Source organism: Periplaneta americana, chromosome 10 (genome assembly GCF_040183065.1).
Source record: "Periplaneta americana isolate PAMFEO1 chromosome 10, P.americana_PAMFEO1_priV1, whole genome shotgun sequence".
Classification (NCBI taxonomy): domain Eukaryota; kingdom Metazoa; phylum Arthropoda; class Insecta; order Blattodea; family Blattidae; genus Periplaneta; species Periplaneta americana.
This window is the reverse complement of record NC_091126.1, coordinates 165,312,704-165,336,684: the sequence shown is the minus strand read 5'-3', so window position 1 is coordinate 165,336,684 and position 23,981 is coordinate 165,312,704. Positions and strand designations below refer to the sequence as shown.

At 34.1% G+C, this 23,981-nt stretch overlaps 1 pseudogene; it reads left to right on the top strand.

Moving 5' to 3' along the window:
• Positions 1-22,716: 22,716 nt before the first annotated feature.
• LOC138707760 (co-chaperone protein daf-41-like) lies at positions 22,717-23,584 on the top strand (annotated as a pseudogene).
• Positions 23,585-23,981: the final 397 nt, after the last annotated feature.

Below are 23,981 nucleotides of genomic sequence, written 5' to 3'. Positions count from 1 at the left end.
AAGCGGAACACCGCATCCTTCTACAGGTTCTAATGGAATAGAGATAGCACAGAAGAGGACGAAGATGAGGCTCAGACAGCTGAAATATGTCGTAACACACAACATAAGAACAGATTTTGGAACGTGAACCAGCAGAAAATCGACTACCCCACAAAAAGTATCCATAAAAGTGGAACAAGATCCCATCTGATGTTGAAGCAGATGATTATAACCTAGAATTTGACAGTCTCATCCAGTCAGATATCAACTGTGAGCGTGTTGGTGAATGTTGCAGAAGCTCCATGTCCACCACGCCTTGATAGTGCTACTGGTGACAATCCAGACGAGCTGCCAGAAACGAACACGAAGAAAATAGACGTCTTCTGTCCCTCCTTGAGGATAGAGATCGTAAAATTGCTTCCCTCGAAGCTCGCATCTCTCAACTGCAGAGAGAAATATCTCAGAAGGACAGACTTTGGGAAGAGAATGCAGCGTCACTTGGCACAGCTGAATAAATGACGGCATTCTACATGTTGGCTCAGTACTTAGACTAATGTCAATGCTTTCCTTGTAAATAATTGATAATACTGTGGAAGAAATTTTAATTGTTTTATGCTTCCCGCTTGAAAATCAGTGTGTATTCTATATACAGGGACATCATTTTATTTTTACTAACATTTCTAATATTAATTAATATTATTGTGAACAAGCTTGTAACGTAGATCACTGAAATGTCTTAAAAATGGGTAACGTGATCGTGTAGCAAATTGCAATTAATTGGTGGCATAGAAGGTAGTAGAATTGGTTACGTATTCATACAATGTGGCAAATGCAGAAACACTACTTATATCGTAAAAAAATTATATTTCTCAAATGAATTTAGTAGTCAATCGGACTGCAGAGAGACTTTAGATTTGAGTGCTTCTGAAGTCTCATCACTGTTTGCAACAGACCCGGATTCGTGATCTCAGAATTTGACTGTGATTATTGCAGCCGTTATAGGCCTATTTTCTGTAGTAATTGTATTATCTGTAGTACTGTCACGAGAGGTTTGAGATTTATCTGGGAAATCTCAGACCTCGAGTGGCATTTATTAGGACTATTTCTTGAATAAAATAAAACTGTAAATAATATATCCCTTAAAAATTCGATCACAAAATGTTAATAATTGTTTATTAACGAATATTTAACCTATTCAGACATTGTGAAGTTGAAATACTCGTAGATGAATATCGATTACTGCAATAAAGTAATTCGATGTTATTATTCAGTAATGCCAATTGCGAAATACAGGTTTAACAATGTTAATTACATGTACTGCACATTTCTCTTATTATTATAACATCAATACAATTTCATTATCTGCCGAAATCATAATTTAATTTAACAGTAACATTGGGACAGCTATATACCAATGCTTATGTAGGCCTATTGACAGCGAGACATGTTGCTACACAGTGAAGCCATCTCTGTATAGATAGGCCTAATTAAAATACGAATTTTATTACGCCATACGAAAGGCAGTTTGATCAAAGACATTATTACTATGCAAGGTCTTTGCGCTTGATATGCGATGATGTTACATAAATTTGAACGTCTATTAATTGTTTAATTTCAATACAAATGTTATAGGCTACAATTTTATAGGTTACGATACCTTTGGAAGCAGGACCAATGTCAGCTGTGCCTTGTTTCGACTGTTACTTACAATGAGTGCTACACGAAAGCATTTTTTATAGCTCAACAAACGCATTCTCGCTGTAGTGTGTAACGGAACTAAAGCTGCATCTACAAAGTTCAATATTCCAATCGCGTATGCGTGCAATCTGGGAAGAATATTGAAAGAACCAAGTTTAAAAGGATCGTTCAATTAAGATGCATAAAGATTTTGTGTCTACATGGTGCGCCGTTTTGAACGTGGTCTACACTGCGCAAATGTATTAATTAATATTAAATATCAATGTTGCATTCATTGCTTTAAAGTTGAAAGAAAAGTTTAACCGTGTAATTGCATCTTAATGTATTCATGATCATCAATTTTGCGGGGAAACAGTTGGCGACAACGACTAAACAAAAGAACGAACATGCGATAAATTGATTGCGATAAATCTAGCTGCAGAAATTATCGCAAAGTCTGACTGTGATTGGTTGGAATTCAAAATTTCATTACACTTCATTGGTCGAAAATGGAATGACGTCATATAAACGAAATAGTCCTGTTAATCATTGCTTTAGTTGTAAACGTTCACGTTTAAAAATCGATACAAAGAAATCTGTTTGAGATAATGCGTTCTTATTTTGTCAATTTCTCCATTTTCTTTTCGCTGTCATTTTGAAGAATGTCTTTAATATGCATTGCGCACATTAAATGTGTCTGCAGATCTTTTTCTATTTTTACAAAATATCGTAGCTAGATGTTTGATGGAAAGTGTTGGAAAGAATTGTATTTGTATATTTAAATTTAATAAAGAACAGTTAATTTTTTATTTATTATTTTATTGAGATGAGCTACGTCCCCGCTCATTTCAGTCTTTGTCAGACTATAAAATTACGTATATATTTTTTTTTTAGTGAAATGAGCCCCAACCCCGCTCATTTCAGTCTCAGACAGACCACAGTATTACTGAGTCCTATTTTTGTTTAGTGGTTGTAAAGATGTCTAACTTTTTATGTATTTATTTATTTACTTATTTCTTTATTTATATATTTATTTACTTACTTATTTATTTATTTATTTATTTATTTACTTATTTATTTATTTATTTATTTATTTATTTATTTCTTTAATAATTATTTTAATTCAAAACTTGAACCACATGAATTTCTATAACAACTGGATTTAAATGGGCATTTTAATAACACTAAATATTCTTCAATTCTAGACCTACATATTTTTGTAAATTCGACTAACATTGTATTTGTTATATTAAGTAATAAAATTTTTAATTTGTTGTAATATCCATTCTGAAATTCTACCAAAATTGTATTTGTGTTATTAAGAAATAAATGTTAAAATTTTGTTGCATAAACAGTCATTATTCATAAAACTGATTTGTCACACCATCACACATAGGCTACTTTTTGTTTTAGTTAAGAATGCGACATTTGCAACACACAATTACGAAATTAGATGTATTGTATATGGGGAATCTTTATATCTCTAATTACCGACCTTTAGAAAACAGAGGCAATGTTTATTGCTTTCTACTACGTAAGTTGTATTTGAAAATCTTGCTTCCCTACATTTCTTACTCCCACAAAATAACCTTATAGGCTAGTTAAAGAAAAGTTGCAGTATAAATATAAAAACCCTTGTCACAAAGAGCACGTAGACTATGCATATTTCCATCGCACTGGCCTTGTTGGAAAGCCCATAAATACAAATTACTGATCAACGGTGTCAACAATGGTTTTTTTTTTGTATTTACAGAGTCCTGACCAAAATAATTACTGTGTTTTTCAATTATATTCTCTTATAAAGGATTCCAAATCGATTTTCTTAAAAATAATCGTTAGAAAATACTTCCTAAAATGTTTTTATATTTTCCTATTTGCTAAAAAAATTTTTCCTGAAATTATGTTACTAAAACCATAAATTTCTAATTTGTATTGCTTATGTTCTTTTCCTCAATTTTTGCTACAATCTTTTTTCAAAGTTACGTGTTACAAAACAAGATATGTCTGCTTTCCTAATAATGATCCTGTCCTCATGAAAATTTAATAATATCCTACACACCTAATATTCAATAACTATATCGGGAATTGGTGTGTGTTGTAGCTATTGTCGTGGCTGCTAGGTTTCGGAACACAGACTAAATTCTCAGCTATGACAAAGGAAAAATCGCAATATAGCGAACGTAGAAGCTCCGGCCATGACCCCTTCCACTTTTCCCCTACTAGCTCATCAGACACCCTACGTGATAGGCGAGTTTTGTGTCGAATACACATTTCATGTGTGTGGGGATAACTTCCCCTACTGGCGTTCGCTATATTGCGATTTATCCATGACAAATAATGAAGCAGAATTATATTTTTATGTGATAAACGTGGAAAAAATTATTATTCCAAGGATATGTTTACTACAGAACTAGAATTAACAAAGGGGAATCGTACAGAGTGTGCCGTAGAATATATTACAAGGAATACACAGCGAGAACAATCACCATTCATTGTGATACCAATATAAATATTCCCAAATGCTCCGATCATTCTTCTGATTCACACTCACCTAACCGAGAGCAGACTCCATCAAAATAAAGAGGAATCTGAAACGTGTGTCCCAGAATCGTCCAGAAATGCCCCGGAACAGATCTTGCTCAATTAAATTGCAGAGTGTACCATCTGTTGTACTAGCCATTCTTCCTGACACACAGCAAATTGCAAAGAAACTGCTAGATTTGAGAGACGCAGAGAACAAACAACCTGGGAATCCTACGTAAATATTGGATATGGAGTAATTACCGGATTGGTACCAAAGGACGCCGAATGGAGGGAATCATTCTTCTATGTCATACGATTTATAAAATATGAGCTGGAAATAGGGTTATAGTTTTTGCAACGAGGCGAAATCTTGAACTTATGAAAAGGTATATATGGTTTCCTGACTGAATACTGAGGGTTTGTCCTACACCTTTACTCAAGTATTTATGGTCAGAAGTAATGTAAGCAGGGTGCACGTAATTTTCAATATTCAGATATGCAGGTACCACTGCAGTTCATCTATGCTGTTTTACTTGCAAAGAAGAAGACCAGTACAGTGAAATTTTATACAAGTCTTGGTTAGAACATGAGAGCTCGGTATGAGGATTACCTTTCCCACCATGGCAATGTGTGAATTTGAAAAATGAATTCCATATAATGCAAGAAACATGTGTACCGAAACACATATGAGAGGTTGCCTATTCCTCTAGAAACGGGTTATACAAAGGAGAATCGAGCCAAAAGCACATCAGCAGTATTATAATAATGCCGTAGACAGATATTTTAAAATGTCAGCACACAAGCTCTTGATATTGGAGTTTCTTCCGATAGTTGATCCCAACATCTGTCGAAAACTCCGAAATCATGTAAACGAAGAATTAATCGTAGTCTTTGACTACTTCATGGAGAGATACCATTGTAGGAGATTAAAGAAACTGAGAGTAGTAACATCTTTCTATCCATGTGTTACCTCGAATGATTATGACACCGTAAGAAACCACCTTCTCCGTGACAATGTTAATAGTGAAGGCCAGCACAATGTGTTTGCGTCTAGCGATTGAGATTTCATCGAAATCAGTACCCAGCACTTATGGAACGCAAAAAGTGCAAGGTAGTTCTGAAAATATTACTTGCAGATTTCACCTTCGGGAAAGCAGTGACTGCGAAGCACAAAATGAACTGGACAAATCAGCATACTATACTCAAAGATATCACATTAGAATATGATATTTATAAAGATGAAGACAGGATCATTGTCTACCTCAGTGCATTTGCACATGACATGGTGTTTTAATCTAACACTATAGTTGGAAACTGGTATTTATATCTTTAGCAACATAATATTAGGAAATAAATAAAGGAAAGAATTATAAGCCTGATTTATTTTGTTAGTGAAATCATTGTTAGTAAAACAAGATCAGATAAGACTAGTTCTAGCAAACTTATTCGTTAGGACGAAAGGTTAAGCAAAATGATTTTACCAAAAATGTTCGGAACTTTTCAATCTTTGTAACGTTAAAATATTAGGCTACATAAAAATTGTTAGAAATATATATATATATATATATATATATATATATATATATATATATTAATAATGGATATTTTAAAGATTATTTAGAGTTTCAGTTTCATTTTGTAAAGAACAAAGATGTCAAAGCTCATATTAATGTTACATTGAGAAAATTATCACTATAATTACGTTCCTAACCCCACAGATGAGATGAATGTTTTAAAATAATAACTTAATTGAATAAGAAATTCATGACTGATGATCACAACGTATTGCGATATATTTGATTTAAAATTATTGTTTTATACAGAAAGTACGGGAACATTTACCAAAATTGATGTGATTTGGTTTTAAACGACATATTCCACACATCTCCTCTATATCATACTATAAATTCTGAGTAATATTTAAACACTTTCTGGATCCTTCACTCCTATCATCATTCTAACACTCTTCTTTCACAAGTATGTTAGTTACGAAATCTTAAACAATTCCAGTCAAAAGGACTCATCAAACTTGAAAAATCGATGCAGTAGTAGAGGATAAATTAATTTAGATATACATTTTAATTGCAATTTACTTGTACGTAAGCCTGGAAAAATATTGTGTGAAAGACAGTGGGATTTAAACACTGCAAATTATAGCACAAGAATTTACGTAACTTATTTTGACTCATTATATGTTTGTTTTCACATATGAAAACCATGTCTTTTAGGGTTTGCAAGTTTACAACTTCTACATATTTCTCCTTTTTCATATATGCGTTTTTTTTCAAGCTTTCCACATACATGTATTCATGAAACTCATACAAACAAAATATTAACATACAATAGAAATTACTGTCTACATAGAAGCTAAAATTTGTTTAATTTCTGTTAGTATTTTACTTATCTATCTCTTATATATTTAGAGAGGGAATAATAATAATAATAATAATAATAATAATAATAATAATAATAATATTAATAATAATATTTTAGACCTTTTTTCAGTAACATTCATTACTGCATTCTTAACAAATGAAAAGTTCATAACGACTGCATTACGGTGTAAATTATTATAAAACTTTAAGAATTGAATGGAAATATTTCCTTTCTAATCTCGAGTACATCCAAAAATTGCTAGTAACACGAATTTCTTAGTGGACTATTATTATAATTGAAATATAAATATTAATCATCCTCAGAAACTAATAAATACTCGTAATATTTTTGCATAAAATGAAACGTTTTCTTCAAGAGTTTTTCCCCAAGCAAGGATCACTGAATATAATCACTGTTCTAAACTTGACGATAGATTTTTCAGCTCCCACTGTGCAATTTCGAAGCAGGCCTACTTAATTATGTGTATACTCGCTCGTTCAAAAATTTGTGCAGGATTTTTCTCACATAATTAAGAGTTATATTCAAGAAATTTTGTTGGAAAATCCACTTACATTTATTTGGCTTTCCACCACTTAATCGTAAGACACATTTGAAGAATAGTTTCTAGAATTGATGAGACACGAAATTATAACAAGCTTTTACTCTTCCAAAGTCACAAATTGGATAATGGTTACAAAAAATATGTGAATATGTGATTTGGTGTGTTGACTGAAATGAAATCAAGTCATTGTTCGATAAACCCCTTTAGTTGATCACGAATGCAATGATACAGCATTCCTAAATGTTTCACTGCGATCAATTCTTCACTCGTCTATCATAGATGTGATCACTTTGCAGAGCATCGTGCAAGTTCTTACTACTGTGCAGGCATTCGTTCACACTTCACAGGCACTTCACTGCCTCCATCTGTACGTTCAGATCTGCAGAAGGTTCGCTACAGGATGATGCGTTTATTTTTAAATTTCAGTTAATACATAATTTTGTTGAAATTCTTTCAATTGACACTATTTGCTCCGGAGAAAGAATTGTTGCGAAGGAAAGTAAACTTTTTTGCAGATATGAATGTTGATTTGTTCACGTTTTTGCAGATATGAATGTTGATGTGTTCACGTTTTTGCAGATATGAATGATGATGTGTTCACGTTTTTGCAGATATGAATGTTAATTTGTTCACGTGTAAGATACTTTTTCTTGAATATAATGTCATAGTAGATTGGCAGAGTGGCAACACTTGTTCAATTTAGTTAATAGAGAGAATCAATTCTTCACATCAGCTGGCTGAGAAAAACACTTCATGTTTTGTTGACAGAGAAGAACTTGATCTCAACACAGGTAAATAGTGGTTTAATGCGTAGACATTCGTGAACACAAGGTAAACACTTCACTACCACGAGCTGGGAGTTCAGACTTGCAGAAGGTTTCGTACAGGTGACACTGTTAGCTCCGGAGAGAGAATTGTTGTGAAGGAAAGTAAAGATTTTTGCAGATCTGAATGTTGATTTGTTCACATATAAGATACTTTTTTCTTGAATATAATGTCATAGTAGATTAGCAGAGGAGAAACACTTGTTCAATTTAGTTAATAGAGAGAATTAATTCTTCACATCAGCTCGCTGAGAAAAACACTTCATGTTTTGTTGATAGAGATGAACTTGATCTCAACATAGGTAAATAGTGGTTTAATGCTTAGACATTCGTGAACACATGGTAAAAACTTCACTACCACAAACTTGGTTGTTCAAACTTGCAGAAGGTTTCTTACAGGTGACACTGTTAGCTTCGGAGAAAGAATTGTTGCGAAGAAAAATAAAGATTTTTGCAGATATGAATGTTTATTTGTTCTTATAAATCATACGTATTTGTTTCTTGAATAAACTGTCATAGTAGACAGGCATAGGGGAGGAACACTTGTGCACATCAGTTGGCTGAGAAAAATGGTTCTTCATTTTTGTTGACAGAGAAAAACTTGATCTGAACATAGGGAAATAGTAGTTTAATGCGTAGACATTCGTGAACACATGGTAGACACTTCACTATCACGAACTGAGAGTGCACACTTGCAGTAGGTTTGGTACAGGTGACACATTTTCTTGGGAAATAGTCTTGTTGCGAAGAGAAGTAAAAATTTATACAAATATGAATGTTGATTTGTTCATATACAAAACAATTTTCTCTTGAATGAACTCAGAGGAAAACACTTCCTGACCTTAGTTGACAAAGTGGAACGTTTCTTCACTTCAGTTAACAGAGAACAAGAGGCCTAATTACCGGTAATCTTAACTTAGACAAATAGTATTTTATTGCCAATGGATAACGCTAATCTGTTACACTGAAGACAATAGTCTATCTGTATGGAATGGCATTGATTTGTCGAAAAGAGATTTATTTTTGCAGGTAGTAGCACTGATTTGTGGCACAGAAAGATGCTGATTAGTCGAACAGAGGAACATTAGTTCATTGAGTATAACAGCACAGTTTATTTAAAATTACATTTTTTCTTTGCATGGTATGGACTTTTCTTGCAAAAATGTAACACTGGTTTGTCGATGAAATAGTTCTGGTTCTCCACAAATGAGAACACCAGTTCTAAAGAAGACTACTGTTTTAATAAAGTAACAACTTTGTTTCAAAGAAGTATATTGGTTTCATATAAGACACTCGGTTCATTAAGTAGAATAATTGTTCTTAGTGATGAAGAGCTGTGACGTGGTGTAAAAGGGAGCACTAGTTCTTAATAATAAAACGGAACATGATTTCTTCCAAGGATGTCATTGAGATTTTGTAGAGTAGAGAACCATTTTGTTGAAAACTTTATCAGTTCATTACATTTGTACATGTTCTATATCTTCATTGTAACTCAGTCCAGAATTGATAGGAATTGTAAGGGTCAACCCATTTGTAGACCTAGGCTATAGACCTATAATTTATATTTCAATAAAATATCTGCATACTGTTCATAAGATTCTATTTGCAACATATAGGCTTCTTTGACACATCTGAAAATGTTTACTTTGAACGAGAATTCAGTGGTGATTATCTTGAAGTGTGTAGACTACATAATTTGAGGTTTTTCGAAATTGAAAATTGGAGCTTCGGATTCTCTGAAAATCTCAAGACTGAACTTTGAGAAATTAAATGACGTCACTGAATATTTCATTTCTCCAATAGTATATTCTAGAATAATTGTTGCACATATATGTGTACAACATAATGAGAACTACAACACACAGATTTCTTCTTCGTATTTTCATTACAATGTATATAATAAACTCAGGGTGATTTCTGTCAATTTAATGTTGTTAAAAATTGTTAAAAATTTCCACTCTATGCTCTTAAAAATCTTACATTTCCTTGCTTTTTTACGTAGGAGTATTTTCTTTTCAATTTCAACCTTTACTTACAATAATTGAAGCGCAGGCTGGAACAACGTTGTAAGTTACATTTGGTAAAATTTACAGGAGCTGCAAAAATGTGTACGCGTACAACGTTGTTCTTATGAGGGTAGCAAACTTTTGAGTGGACAAATTTCACGTACTGCATTGATGGACAGTTGCAAGCCAAAGAGTATAGAAAAGTAACATGACATACAACATCATTACACGGAAACACGCCGAATGAAAATTTTGTAACTTACAGCGTTGTTCCAGCCGACGCTTCAATTAATGTGTATGAATATTCATGTCGTAGTCTTCATTAGTATTGTATAACGGAACTTTCAATTCAAACTGTAAATACTTAATAATATTTTCATCCCAGTCTCTCGTTGTAGGTTATTCAGTGCCATAGATGTAGACGAAAAAAAGAACACTTTTATTCGACATTTGCTTTTTTCTCTGTTCCTGGTTTTAAAAAAAAATTTCGATGCCGGAATTATAGTTTCAACAAATGGAAACCAAGACACAAATACTCATGTAATTATATTAAAGCCTATGAGCAGCAATTGTTCATTTTGTGTCTACATTTAGTAGACTATAAATTATATGCTTTCCGTGCCCTGTTTTATTTTCTTTTAAACTTTTCAGTCTAAATATTTCTGAAAATGATATGATGTAGCTTGAAAATGTTTACCTCATATACAGGGCGTAAACGATATAAATAATTATACAAGTGGAACTACTATGAATCTTAAAAACATGGTACTTTACGAATTAAGAAAAAACAAAAAAAAATAATTGAATTTCAGAAAATATTTCGCTCTGCAGACCAATATGCACTATACTTTTGGCAAATTATATCGTTTACATCCTGATAATTAGCTCCAATACAATGTTACACATATCTAAGGGTATAGAGTAAATCATTAGTTACAGTATGAAACTCCATATTGTTAATACAGTGAAACCTCTCCTTACGGACACCTCCAAGATACGGACACTCCTCATATACGGAGAGATTTTTATGCCCCAACTGAAATAATATAGAAATAACGACAAATTTAACTCTCGTTTACGGACACTCTCAGACACGGACACGGACAGCTTTACTTCCTGACTGCGGACAGAACTTGGATTTCAAAACCTAATGTCTTACAAAAATGGAAAATTTAGCTTTGAGAACTGTACAGAAATTCCTTAACATGAAAGAAGGCAATATGGGTCTCGTAGGCTACCACTAGCCCAGCCGGCTAGCCCTTGTTGCCTGGAAGCGAGTGGATAAACAAAGTCATAAAATTTAACTTGTCTGATGGGTCCAAGGTTTCCGCGATCGTGAAATTGTATTCGCCACATGATAGGCTTACTAGGATTATTCTCTTCACTTCAATCAGTTGTTCTGTTTCGAGAGACATGATACCTGAACGTAAAGGTTAATTGAAAACTGTAAATTACAGTACTGCATAACTGTATATCTAGAATGAAATTGGATGGCATAGTACTGTATTTTCCTTTTTTAGTCTTATCTAGTGCAGTTAAAAGTTGCAAAGAATTTACTGTAGTATACTGTATTTAGAATTAAACTAAATCCATACATTTCATTTAAAGCATGAAGGAATACGTAATGTATAAGTTATTATAAATTTACTGTTAGATGGGGGAGCCTCTCTCCCAATAAAGGACACCTCCCAGATGCGGACAGATTGTTACGTCCCTTCGATGTCCGTAAATGTTAGGTTTCACTGTACATTATTATAAAACATTAACATTGCCTAAACACATACACAGTATGTCTAGCTAGCAGGAGCAGTGGTGACGGGGCAAACAAACAAGATCTAATTCTAGACCATCAGAACTAATTTAGTCTGAAGTATTGAAAATATTGTACAGAATTTCAAAACTAAAGAGAAGGCAGTTTTAAACTTCTAGAATGTATGCTTCTATGCATAAGACAACACCAGTTTTAATATATTTTAAATAATTTTTAACATGTTTATATTTGGTAATAAGTAACTTGACACTTTATTGACAATTGTTAACCATTGTTACTCCCATCGCCTCAATATTACATAACTCGTTTAGTAAACAGTTTCGATAGATGCTGAAAATGTTTACATTTTAATGAGAACATTATTTTAAAATGAAAGGAGACAGCTTAAAAGTATCAGACCACGAAAGCGTTATAAAGTTTTCTTCTTCCTAACCGTTTAAGGGAAGTCCCTACGCCGAATTTTGACAAAAAATGAAATTTTGGTTTTTATCGTTTTTCAGTACTTTAATACTGTATGTGTAAAATAATAATATATTATTTCTTCTAATTCTCAGCTTTTCGCCCTATCTTCAGCAAAAAATTCTGTAGTAATTCTTAATGCAAAAAATGTTAATAATGAACAATTTTTCTTGCCATCCGCTCACTGCAATTCTAAATTTATTTGGTCGGTTGTATACATAAAAGTATGTTACATATTTTGTCCTATTTTTATACATTTGTATCTTTTATCACTTTTGAGAAAAGTGTACCCAGAATTGAGGAATTTAACATTCAAGATATGAAAACTTTGACAACATTTTTCTGCAGTTTCTTATTTTTTTTGTGATATTGGTACACTTTTCTGAGAAAGTATTGTATCCAGAAAGTTGAAATCAATACGATATCAATATGATGGCATTTTACACAGTAGGTTAAAAAAATTAAGTTTATTTCTATCTTCAGCAAAAAAATAAAAAATAATTTGTAGTCATTCTTAATGGAAAAAAATGTTATCAATGAATTTTTTTTTTTGCCAACCGCTCAGTGTAATTTTAAATTTACTTAACCGGTTGTATACATAAAGGTATGTTACATATGTCCTATTTTTTCTACATTTGTATCTTTTGTAACTTCTGAGAAACGTGTACCCAACATTAAGGATTTTAACATTGTAAGATATGGAAGTACAGACTCCCCTTAAAAATATTTTCTAAATCAAAGAAGCTGTTACGACACTGCAAATAGAAAGTACAGTAGTACATCGACGTTCCAAGTCCTATTTAATATTATTCGTAAAGTAAATTTTGACCCATTTTGTCTGCATTCACTAATATGGCAGGCCTACTACTTTTTTATTCCTAATAGCACTTGGAGTAAAGGAAGCTCTGTGTTCATAAAATATTAACGAAGTGATTTACTTTTAAATGGCAACAAAATTTCCACCTGCAGTAGGTCTGTCCGATATAGAAGAGACGTGTGTTAAATCGAAATAGTCTTTGGGTTATCGTAGTTTGTCTTATGGATATGAGTGCGAGCGACCCCGTGTCGCATGAACTGATGCCCACCACATACGAAACTTTTCATATTTCCCTATTAGTAAAGACCGGGGGTGGTTAGGTCCGGCGACCGGGTAGGCCAGACAGCGCTTCATCATTAACAAATCCATCTGCCACGGCATCGTCAGATCAATTCGCTAGTAAATGATTCGTTGATATATTAGCGAGTGGTAACAAAGACGAGGGCTGTAGTTTTACCATACATTAGCCTCATGCATCAACATACTGCAAATGACACAGATTACAACACGCTGTGTAGACCAACTTTCACTTATAATATCGCTGACAGGATCTGACTTCTTGACCAATAATGATGTCATTAATGCCGTAAGAAATTCATTACCGTGTATACATTCATACGGCCAGGAATCATCTGCAGAAGTTTGTTCTCATATTATCGAAGATTGATGTGTGGAATGTTACTGAGCCTAGTAATGAAATTTATTTATACAATATTGTTGTGAAAACTAGTACTATTCTGTGCCATTTACGATACGTGATACACTTTTAGACACGAATTTCTTTGTTCAAATTATGTTGTACTTCGCGACGCTGATCGTCCATATTTGAAGAACGTACATAAATATTTTCCTGAAGGAAGATCTTAGGTGCATTGTGAATTCTTCACGATTTCATATTTATTTGAGCAGGAAATAAACTAACCAGCAGAAAATTTGCACGAAGTTTAGATTATTGAGGCAATATAAAGACTATCAAATTTACTGTTAAAGATGTCAACTCCAAAGCTTCCGAAAAGTGAGCATACACATCTCCACAGCAGACACACAGATACGAAAACTAGCGGTCCATGGTAATAATCCACGTAATTTTTTAAGTCTTTAAACCTTAATATGTCGATAGTGTTTAGGTGAAAGGGCTTATCCCACGAAAGAACAATTTTCAGGAACAATAAAAATTAAATTTTAACACATTGTTAATGGTTAGCTTTTATGGAGGAATGTAAACATAATTGTCGAATACATATTTCACTTACTAATTAGACTAATTACAGCGAAAAATCACTTTAAAAATGAGGGTACAGACTTTTTACCTAAACACCATCGATATCAAATCATAGATCAACCAATTTACTGAAGGTCCTCCTCTACTGTGGATGATTACAGTGATAATATTTTTTTTTTCATACAGCTATTATTCATTTATAAAAAAAATTGAGAGAGAGTGGGCAAATCCATCACATATCTTTTGTGACTATTTTGTACAATTTCTGTTTTAATAATGAAAATTGTTTTGTGATCAGTATTTTGTATTTACGGGAAACGATTTAGGTAGACTGCATAATAAAGGGCATTTTATAATACAAAAATTTAGCTTGATGAGATAAAGAAAGATAATTATGACAATTTCTACCTGTGAATATCAGTAACTAATATTAAAAAGGACACAGTTATTGACATTTTAAATTTAACGGTTATCATTTCAATAAAATCTGAGTATGAATTTGTTTCTTTTTCAACCTAAGTAGTTATGAAAAAATTAGTTTAATTTTAAATTCGAGTGCCTATATATTTTTTTATTGAGGTCCCTATCGAATTGTGTATCGAGGTAGGCATAAGTTGGTAGTAGAAAAACACAAAACTGCACAGTGCATCCAAAGATCCAACGACAAATCTTTTCTAATTTTCAGTGTCAATTTTTACCGATGCTAATATCAATTAATATGATTAAGTCTATCGCAACAAAATCTGCAAAATGAAGTAGTGTATAGCTACATAATTCAAAATGAAAGAGATCTTGACTTTGTTAGTAACTGACGACAAAAATATAATTTCATTACATGAACTGCTCTTTGGACTCATTTGGAGATCGAATTAAGTATCTGTAAAATATCACAACACTGCTCGGAGAAAAATTTCTATGGCTTTATATCTAAGTTATTAGCGACATTTTGTTATAATGGATTTGGAAATTATTTTGCTAGGTGGTGCAAGATTTTAACGTCAGTATTTCTGATTAGATTATTTAATTTTACTTAACATAAAACAGTACGTACGTTTCCAGATCGCTTTTGCTAAAAGCGTTCTGCTAGAATTTTCCTCGTAACGATCAAATTTGCTAAAAATCTAGTCTTCCCTTACAAGTGGCCTTTTCTAGGTAACATAATTTATCATTTATTTAATACATTTTATTTCCATGTTGTTTAAAAATGCATGTTTCAAACTATAACGTCAGATTGAAGCATTTCTACGGAGATAATTGATGAACCAGTCTTCCTCTTAGTAAATTTCATAAATATAATATGATAGCTTTGATTGTACTCCACTAATATGTCCACTTTATGGGATTTCCTCTCATTGCTTTCTCCAAGGCGAATTCCGCAAGTATATTTTCATAATTACCTCATGTCTTTAGCTTTCCATAAGTTCACGGTACAGATTTGGATGAAATCTCCATTGCCAGATCGCAAACAGATTGTGCTGGCCTTCACTACTATCATTGGCACGGTGAAGGTTGTTTCTTAGGGCGTCATAATGACTCCAGATTCCAAATGGATGGACACTTGTTACTTTTCTCACTAAGTCTTTGACTCATCAGACAAATTATATATTTTCTTGAAGTAGTTTAAGACGCAGAATAATTCTTCGTTTACAACATCCCAGTCTTTTTCGAAAGATGTTGGGAGATAAGGAATTGGGACAAACAGACAATGTAAAGAGCATGTGTGCCGACATGTCAAAACATCTGTCTGCTGCATTATTATAATGCTGCTATTTTGGCTTGATTCTCCTATGCATAACCTGTTTCAAGAGGAATAGGCAACCTCGCATATGTGTTTCTGTAAACAAGTTTCTTGCATTATATGGAATTCATTTTTCAAAATCACACATTGGCCTGGTGGGAAAGGTAATCCTGATACCGAGATCTCTTGCTTTAAACAAGACTTACCGCAAAACTTCACTGTATTGATCTTCTTCTGTGCAAGTAAAACAGCATAGATGAACTGCAGTGGTACCTGCATATCTGTGTCTTGAAAATTACGTGCAAACGGCTTACATTATTTATGACCATATACCTGAGTAAAGGTGTAGGAAAAACCCTCAGTATTCTGTCAGGAAACCATATATTGACCCTTTCATAAGTTCAAGATTTCGCCTCGGTGCAAAAACTATAACTCTATTTCCAGCTCATATTTCATAAATGGTATGACATAGAAGGATGATTCCCTCCATTCGGCGTCCTTTGGTGCCAGTCCTGTAATTACTCTAGATGCAACATTTACGTAGGATTCCCAGATTGTTTGTTCTCTGCGTCTCGCCAATCTAGCAGTTTCCTTGCAAATTGTTGTGTGTCAGGAAAAATGGCTAGTACAACAGATGGTACACTCTGCAATTTATTTCAGCAAGATTTCTTCAGGTGCATTTCTGGACGATTCTGAGCCACACGTTTCAGATTCATCTTCGCTTTATAGGGGTCTGCTCTCAGTTAGGTGAGTGTGAATCAGAGGAATAATCGGAGCATTTGGGAATATTTATTTTGGCATCACAATGACTGGTGATTGCCCTCGCTGTGCATTCCTTGTAGGCTAATATATTCTACGGCTCAGCCTATACGATTCCTCTTTTTTTAATTCTTCTTCTGTAGTAAACATATCCTTGGAACAATAATTTTTTCCACCATTTTCATTAAAAAAAATTTCTAGTCCATCAGCCATCATATTCAGAAATCAGTATGTGTTGCAAAACATAGCAACCAAACGAATAGCAACAAAACAGATTGAGATTAAATGTTTCTAAATACAACATTTTGATATCACAATTTTATATTAGGTCTTCAGTATATCAGCAAATTTCCAATAAGCCAAAAATCGTTAGCGAAAAAAATTAACCACTTTCGTTTTAGTAACATATAATTTTAGGGAAAATATTTTGCGAAAACATAAAAGAAAAAAATATTACCAAAGCATTGTTTGTTTTTTTTAATAACAAAGGACTATTAACTTTAGGAAAGTGTTTTAGAAAAAAAAATGGTTAATGTTTTTAGAATATACTGTTTTTTAGCAAAAATAGACATTTACAAATTGTTTTAGAATAAACGATAAGGAATCTGTACGTACTTCAGCTTTCATTAATTAGGTAGCTATTCACTTCATTTACGTCACATATTGATTTAAGTTACCTCCATGTTATCTTTATAGTTTAGATTGACTTATTGCAGAATGAAGCTACTGATATTTCTTGCAAAAAGTGCTACAATTCCTAAATTGCTAATAATTATGAAATTCGGTTAACGAAGTACTTTTTTTGCGAAACTTCTGGATCTGCAATTTTTTTCTCTAGAAAATGAGTTTATGTAAAAAATTAACGTTGAAAATGGGAAGGTTTATGCGTGATATAGGCCTAATTTATGTCAAAATTCAGAATTTTGTTCTCCTTTCGATTTCTTTCCGATATTTAAAGAACTAAGTTGTTATCAGAAATGATGAGCACTAGTTATTGCTGGTTCGAAGTGCAAGTTTTTTCAGACTGTTTCTCTTCTGGGACTAGTAATATCGTTATTTCAGAGACAATGTCAAATAAGTATGTCAGTGATGACAGAGAAACCGATCCATGGACCGACAACTCAGAAGTGCTAGTGAGTTCGTGAGAATTTGCGTCTATTAAATAAGAAATCACCATTAAATTCTTCCATACGTGAGTTACAAAACGAAAAGTTTTTCAACCTATCAATTCTTGGATATGTAAACGTTGAAACCAAAAGTTCTCACGTACTGAAAAATATCGGAAATAATTCATATATTTTGGTTTTTATTATGAAAAAATCGCATCAAAATATTTAGAAGTGTTTTCTTCGGATATCATCGGGAAAGCGCGTTTGTGAAATTAACAGAATTACAATTCTTACCCGAATAGAGATTATCATCATTGATATTGAGAAATTTCATAACAGGATTTAAATTACCATTGAAACATTCCTTTACCAGCAGAGTTTGAAGTAATTTAGACATTTAACGCAACAATTACTCTAGTATAGTAGGCCTACTGAGGAATGTAGGCTAAGGAAAGCGGGCCCCTTCCCCGCCCGCTTCTGTCTCGGCCGACCCTTTGCTGCCGAGTCCACAAAAATTCAGAAAGAGAGATAAATTCGAACTAAAGAGTGATAGCTGGATTTAGTAACCGTGAAGAACCACTCACAACAGAAACAGATATTATTGTTGTTTGCATTCCCACAAACAATGGACATCAGTGCAGGCGAAAGAAATCTATTTACGGTTGAACATACAATTGGATAAGAACAATACAGAAGACAATAATTTTTATTAATCGAATCTTGAAACTGAAATAGCACAGAGCAAAATGAAACCCGTAACAACCGTCTAAGTAATTGATGGACTTCAGATAAACGTGGAGGAACCACAGTGCTGCATTGGAGATAAATCGCTCGCTTGAACTCGGTCGAGTGTCCCACCCTCGAATGAGATAAGATCGGTCGTAATACGCTCGTAATAAATAGAAGAACATTACAAGGTCATCTCACCGGCATGTCTTATCTTGTATGAAAGGCGACAGATAAGATACACACTCGCTAAAAATGAGGCTTTATTTTCTGCGCTCATGACAAACGTTTAATAGAACAGTCTAATGAAAAATTTCGATATACAGTTCTTATTGCTAATTAATAATTATTCAATATTTCATTTACCACATATATAATATGATAGGTCCATACATAGTGTTCCGCCTATATACTGCGACAATGTAGAAGCGTTTTACACAATGATATTGATATAGCAGTAGATTAATAACAATATTAGTACAAAGATAACGTCACAGAAAATATAATAAAACGAATAATCATGCTGCACCACTGTTACAGACGCAAAGATTGTTACACTAATAATTATTAGAGATTATTATTATTACTAGAAAACTTGATACGGTTCTTGAATTATCGTGATTGTGTTCTCCGTTTATAGTAATTATATTTACATCCAAAAAAAAAACATTTACCTACAACATTACAAGTTATTACATTTTAAAGCAAGTTTTGTAGTTGTACTACGGAGAGGTTAGTTAATCACTGCGAAGTTTTGAAATGATAAACATCTATGATGTTACTACACATTTCATCACTGTAACAAGAACGAATGTCTAACGCTCGGCTTATACTCGGCTTGTACCGTTCGAGGATTTATCGCTCGCTACAATTTTACACATCATGCATGTGTGCTACCTATCGGATTATGCTATGAACTACTTGGCGCTCGAGCGAAAACGTCCGATGCAGACCTCTAGGAGGAAAACTGTACGGAAGAATATCTGGTGATTATTTCTATCCAGACAAAAAAAAAAAAAGAAAAGAAAGAGAACAATACATGAACTAATCAAGAATGATTTTATTAGAGGGCGGATTTTAACACATTTGCATGTTTTATTCCTTAGTTGCAAATCATAGTAGGCCTATCCTATACTACCAATATAAGTTAGGCCTATAATTGCTCTTCAAGATATTCGTAACCAAAGATATTGTAGTGTATATATATATAGTGTTAAAAATAGTATCCAATATTTTAGAAAGTGATAGTATGGATCAAAACAAGAAAGTTATGTCTAACAAGCATGGGTCCTACAACACATACTTTCAGAAATCTGAACACTTGTTCATAGAAGGTGCTCAATCTGACTTCCATTTATGGAAATGCATTTCTCTGCCTTACAATACAACAGACTATCAGATAATCATACCGAAATTAACACCGCTGACATGGAATAATGATACGTGGTAAGGAATACTGAAAACAAAAGTCTGGTTGCGGATATGACTGAGATTCAGAAGAGAAGTTGTGAATTTTCGTAATCAGCATGTGTAGGCTCATGAAAATTCCTATGCAGTTGAAGAGACTAGGCATCAGCACCGATTCTCAATCAACGTATGGTCAGGCGTTCTTGATAGATTAATAGGGCCATACTTCCTAACACAAGGGATTAACTGGCGCAAGTTATCAGAACTTTCTTATTAACGTAGACTTTTGCCTGCCTTGCTGGAAAATGTGCCATGTCAGCAGAGACTAAATACGTGGTCCATGCACGATGGACCACAAGCAATTTTTCTCCGCAATGTCCGTGAACACTTGACGCTAACAGTTCAGAACCGGTGGATTGATCGGGGAGGCCCCACGTCTTGGCCTGCTCGTTCCCCAAAACTAAATCCCCTACACTTTTGGATATGTGGACACATGAAGGAGTTGGTCTACGCCACTCCAATCAGCAATGTGCAGATACTAGAGGATCGCGTCTTCAAAGCCTGGCAGCACATAAAGAACAGACAGGTCAATTTCAAAGAGTGCGTGATTCCTTACGCAGAAGGGCAGAGGAATGCATTGCAATGAATGGACGTCACATTGAGAACCTCCCATGAAAAATTGGACAGAACTCTGAAAGTATGTGATGTAGGGTCCTTGTCTATTAGACATTATTTTCTTGTTTTGATGCTTACTAGCAACTCCTAATATACTGAACTATAGGGGGTAGATGTCACAATTGCAGGATAAATCAAAGATAGCTGGATATCGGTAGAGAAACTACCAAAAACCCTTAATAAATAAAAGACTACTGGATTAGAGGGGGTAGATTGCACAATACAAGGATAAATCAAAGACAGTTGGATATCAGCAGAGTAACTACCAGAAACACTTATTAATTAAAGACTACTGGACTATAGGAGGTAGATGTCACAATAGCAGGGTAAATACAAAGGCAGTTTGATATCAGCGGAGTAACTACCAGAAACCTTTAATATATTAAAGACTACTGGACAATAGGGGATATATGTGACAATAGTGGGATAAATCAAAGAGAGATGGATATCAGCAGAGTAACTACCAGAAACACTTATTAATTAAACACTACTGGACTATAGGAGGTAGATGTCACAATAGCAGGGTAAATACAAAGGCAGTTTGATATCAGCGGAGTAACTACCAGAAACCTTTAATATAGGCTATTAAAGACTACTGGACAATAGGGGATATATGTGACAATAGTAGGATAAATCAAAGAGAGATAGATATCAGCAGAGTAACTACCAGAAACTCTTAATAAATTAAAGACTACTAGACTATAGGGGGTTGATGCCACAATAGCAGGATAAATCAAAGATAGCTGGAAATCGGTAGAGAAACTACCAAAAACCCTTAATAAATAAAAGACTACTGGACTGCAGGTGGTAGATTACACAATAGCAGGATAAATCAATGACAGTTGGATATCAGCAGAGTAACTACCAGAAACCCTTAATAAATAAAATACTACTGGAATATGGAGGGTAGATTGCACAATAGCAGGATAAATCAATGACAGTTGGATATCAGCAGAGTAACTACCTGAAACCCTTAATAAATTAAAGACTACTGGAGTATAGAGGGTAGATAGCACAATAGCAGGACAAATCAATGAGAGTTGGATACCAGCAGAGTAACTACCAGAAACTATTAATAAATAAAAGACTACTGGACTATAGGGGGTGGATTGCACAATAGCAGGACAAATCAATGACAGTTGAATATCAGTAGAGTAACTACCAGAAACCCTTAATAAATAAATGACTACTGGACTATAGGGGGTTGATTGCACAATAGCGGGACAAATCAATGACAGTTGAATACCAGCAGAGTAACTACCAGAAACCCTTAATAAATAAAAGACCACTGAACTATAGGGGGTAGATTGTTCAATAGCAGGACAAATCAATGACAGTTGGATATCAGCAGAGTATCTACCAGAAATTCTTAATAAATTAAAGACTACTGGAATATAGGGGGTAGATTGCACAATATCAGGATAAATCAATGACAGTTGGATATCAGCAGAGTTTTAAATATAACCTTGATCTTCAATGTTCTTCGGACAGCAAAAGTAACTACACAGAAAAGCGGTGTCTATTAAGGAATACGTTGATATTGTTCTCTGTCTTCGTTGTTATAATTTATTCTAGTATTGAAACAGAGAATTCTTTGAAACTTGTGATGGTCAAAATTATAAAACGCAGTATTATGCTGATACTACATGTTACATATTGTTTACATATCTTTTAACACTATATCACCTCGGAATATATAATGTCTTTCTCATGTTAAATTAAATCGTACCTCGTTACCATGTTTCGGCCTGTTATGGGTCTTCTGAAGAAGTTATGCACATATGTACAAAAAGATGTTCGCCAATAACAACACAATTCACGGGAATTTGTTTCCTGTATTCAGCCTTCAGCTGAATGAGTCGTGGAATAAAGTAACACTAAGTAGATATGCACGTGGTAAGAATGGTAATAATGGCTTTCAGTTAAATACAAGATATTAGTCTATGTGTTCAACACGTCTTTTGAACATACGTAACTGCGCTCGCTGTTTGTAAAACAGCTGACACATCAAACAAATGAGGATCGATTACGCGCATCGTTTATTGAGATCGTTTTGAATCACACTGCGCAAAGATATCGGGCAAAGATGTCTCCCTCTGTTTTGTGGGCTCAAAGAAACAATGTAATTTTCCTCACAATCTCTCTCGAAGACTGCAAGAACCCCGAAATAAACATAGACAACGATAAAGTTTATTTTCATGGAATTGATGGAACTGAAAAGAAAACTCACGAAGTAACAATACCACTTTTCAAAGAAATTGACTACGAGAAATCTGTAAAGTGTGTGCGTGACCGTAAAATTGAGCTGGTGCTGAAGAAAAAGTACAAAAATTGACCATACAGGCCACATTTGATGAAAGATAAGAAGAAGTATCATTGGCTGAAAATGGAATTCAACAAATGGAAAGATGAAGGTTATAGTGAGTACGATTTGGATGTAGGCTAATCTGAAGAACTCGAAGAGATGATGAGGCAGATGGGTGGTCTGGGAGGAGGTGGTGGAGATACTGTCCAAATTTCACGAGAGAATTCCTGCGAGGGGAGTATGGTCATTGCGAGGTAAGAGGAAAGATTATGCCAGTAACTCGGCGTTCTTGAAGGAGCAGGTGGATGGGAGTGGTGTCATTGGCCAGCTGGGACAAACAAAACTCAGTCAATGGCTGGCCGGTTCCATGTCGGGGATAGGGTATAAGAGTGGGGAAATCTCGCATTCCTTGCTTGGAACTTCTCGTGAAATGCGGACAGTAGTAAACCGAGCTTCGATGATCTGGAACCAGAGTCTGATTCCGATGATGAGGAACTTCCAGACTTGAGTGATGGTATGATCTACAAACAACCAGAACCCAGTATAAGAGTTATCAATATTCTTCCTCATCTATCGGCGTTCAGAGCCTGAGATGGGAAAATGGACGAAAAATTGTATAATAAACCCATTAACAGGCCCGTTGTTCAACTGTAATAGAATTGATCGTTAAAAACAGGTCTTCTTGACACGATTCAGATCACTAGTAATACCTCCTCCAAGTGTGACGTTGCAAGAAGACTACCAAGACTTTAAAGAATAGGAGTTCGACACACCACACTTCAAGTGCAATCAACTTCAGTCCAGGCATTATATCATATTGCCAAAATTACAAATAACGGGATAGTTATGCAGATAATATGGATATGAGAATAAGATGACGCCTGTTCTTTAGCATAGGCTATTGGATTTACGAACTCATCCTTAAAGACGATCGATGACACTAGAATTGAAGAATTTCCACTGGAAATAATATAAACGGCAGCATAAAGTGGTAATAAAATATTCTGAAGGACATTATTAGATGTTAAAATCAAATATGGAAAAAT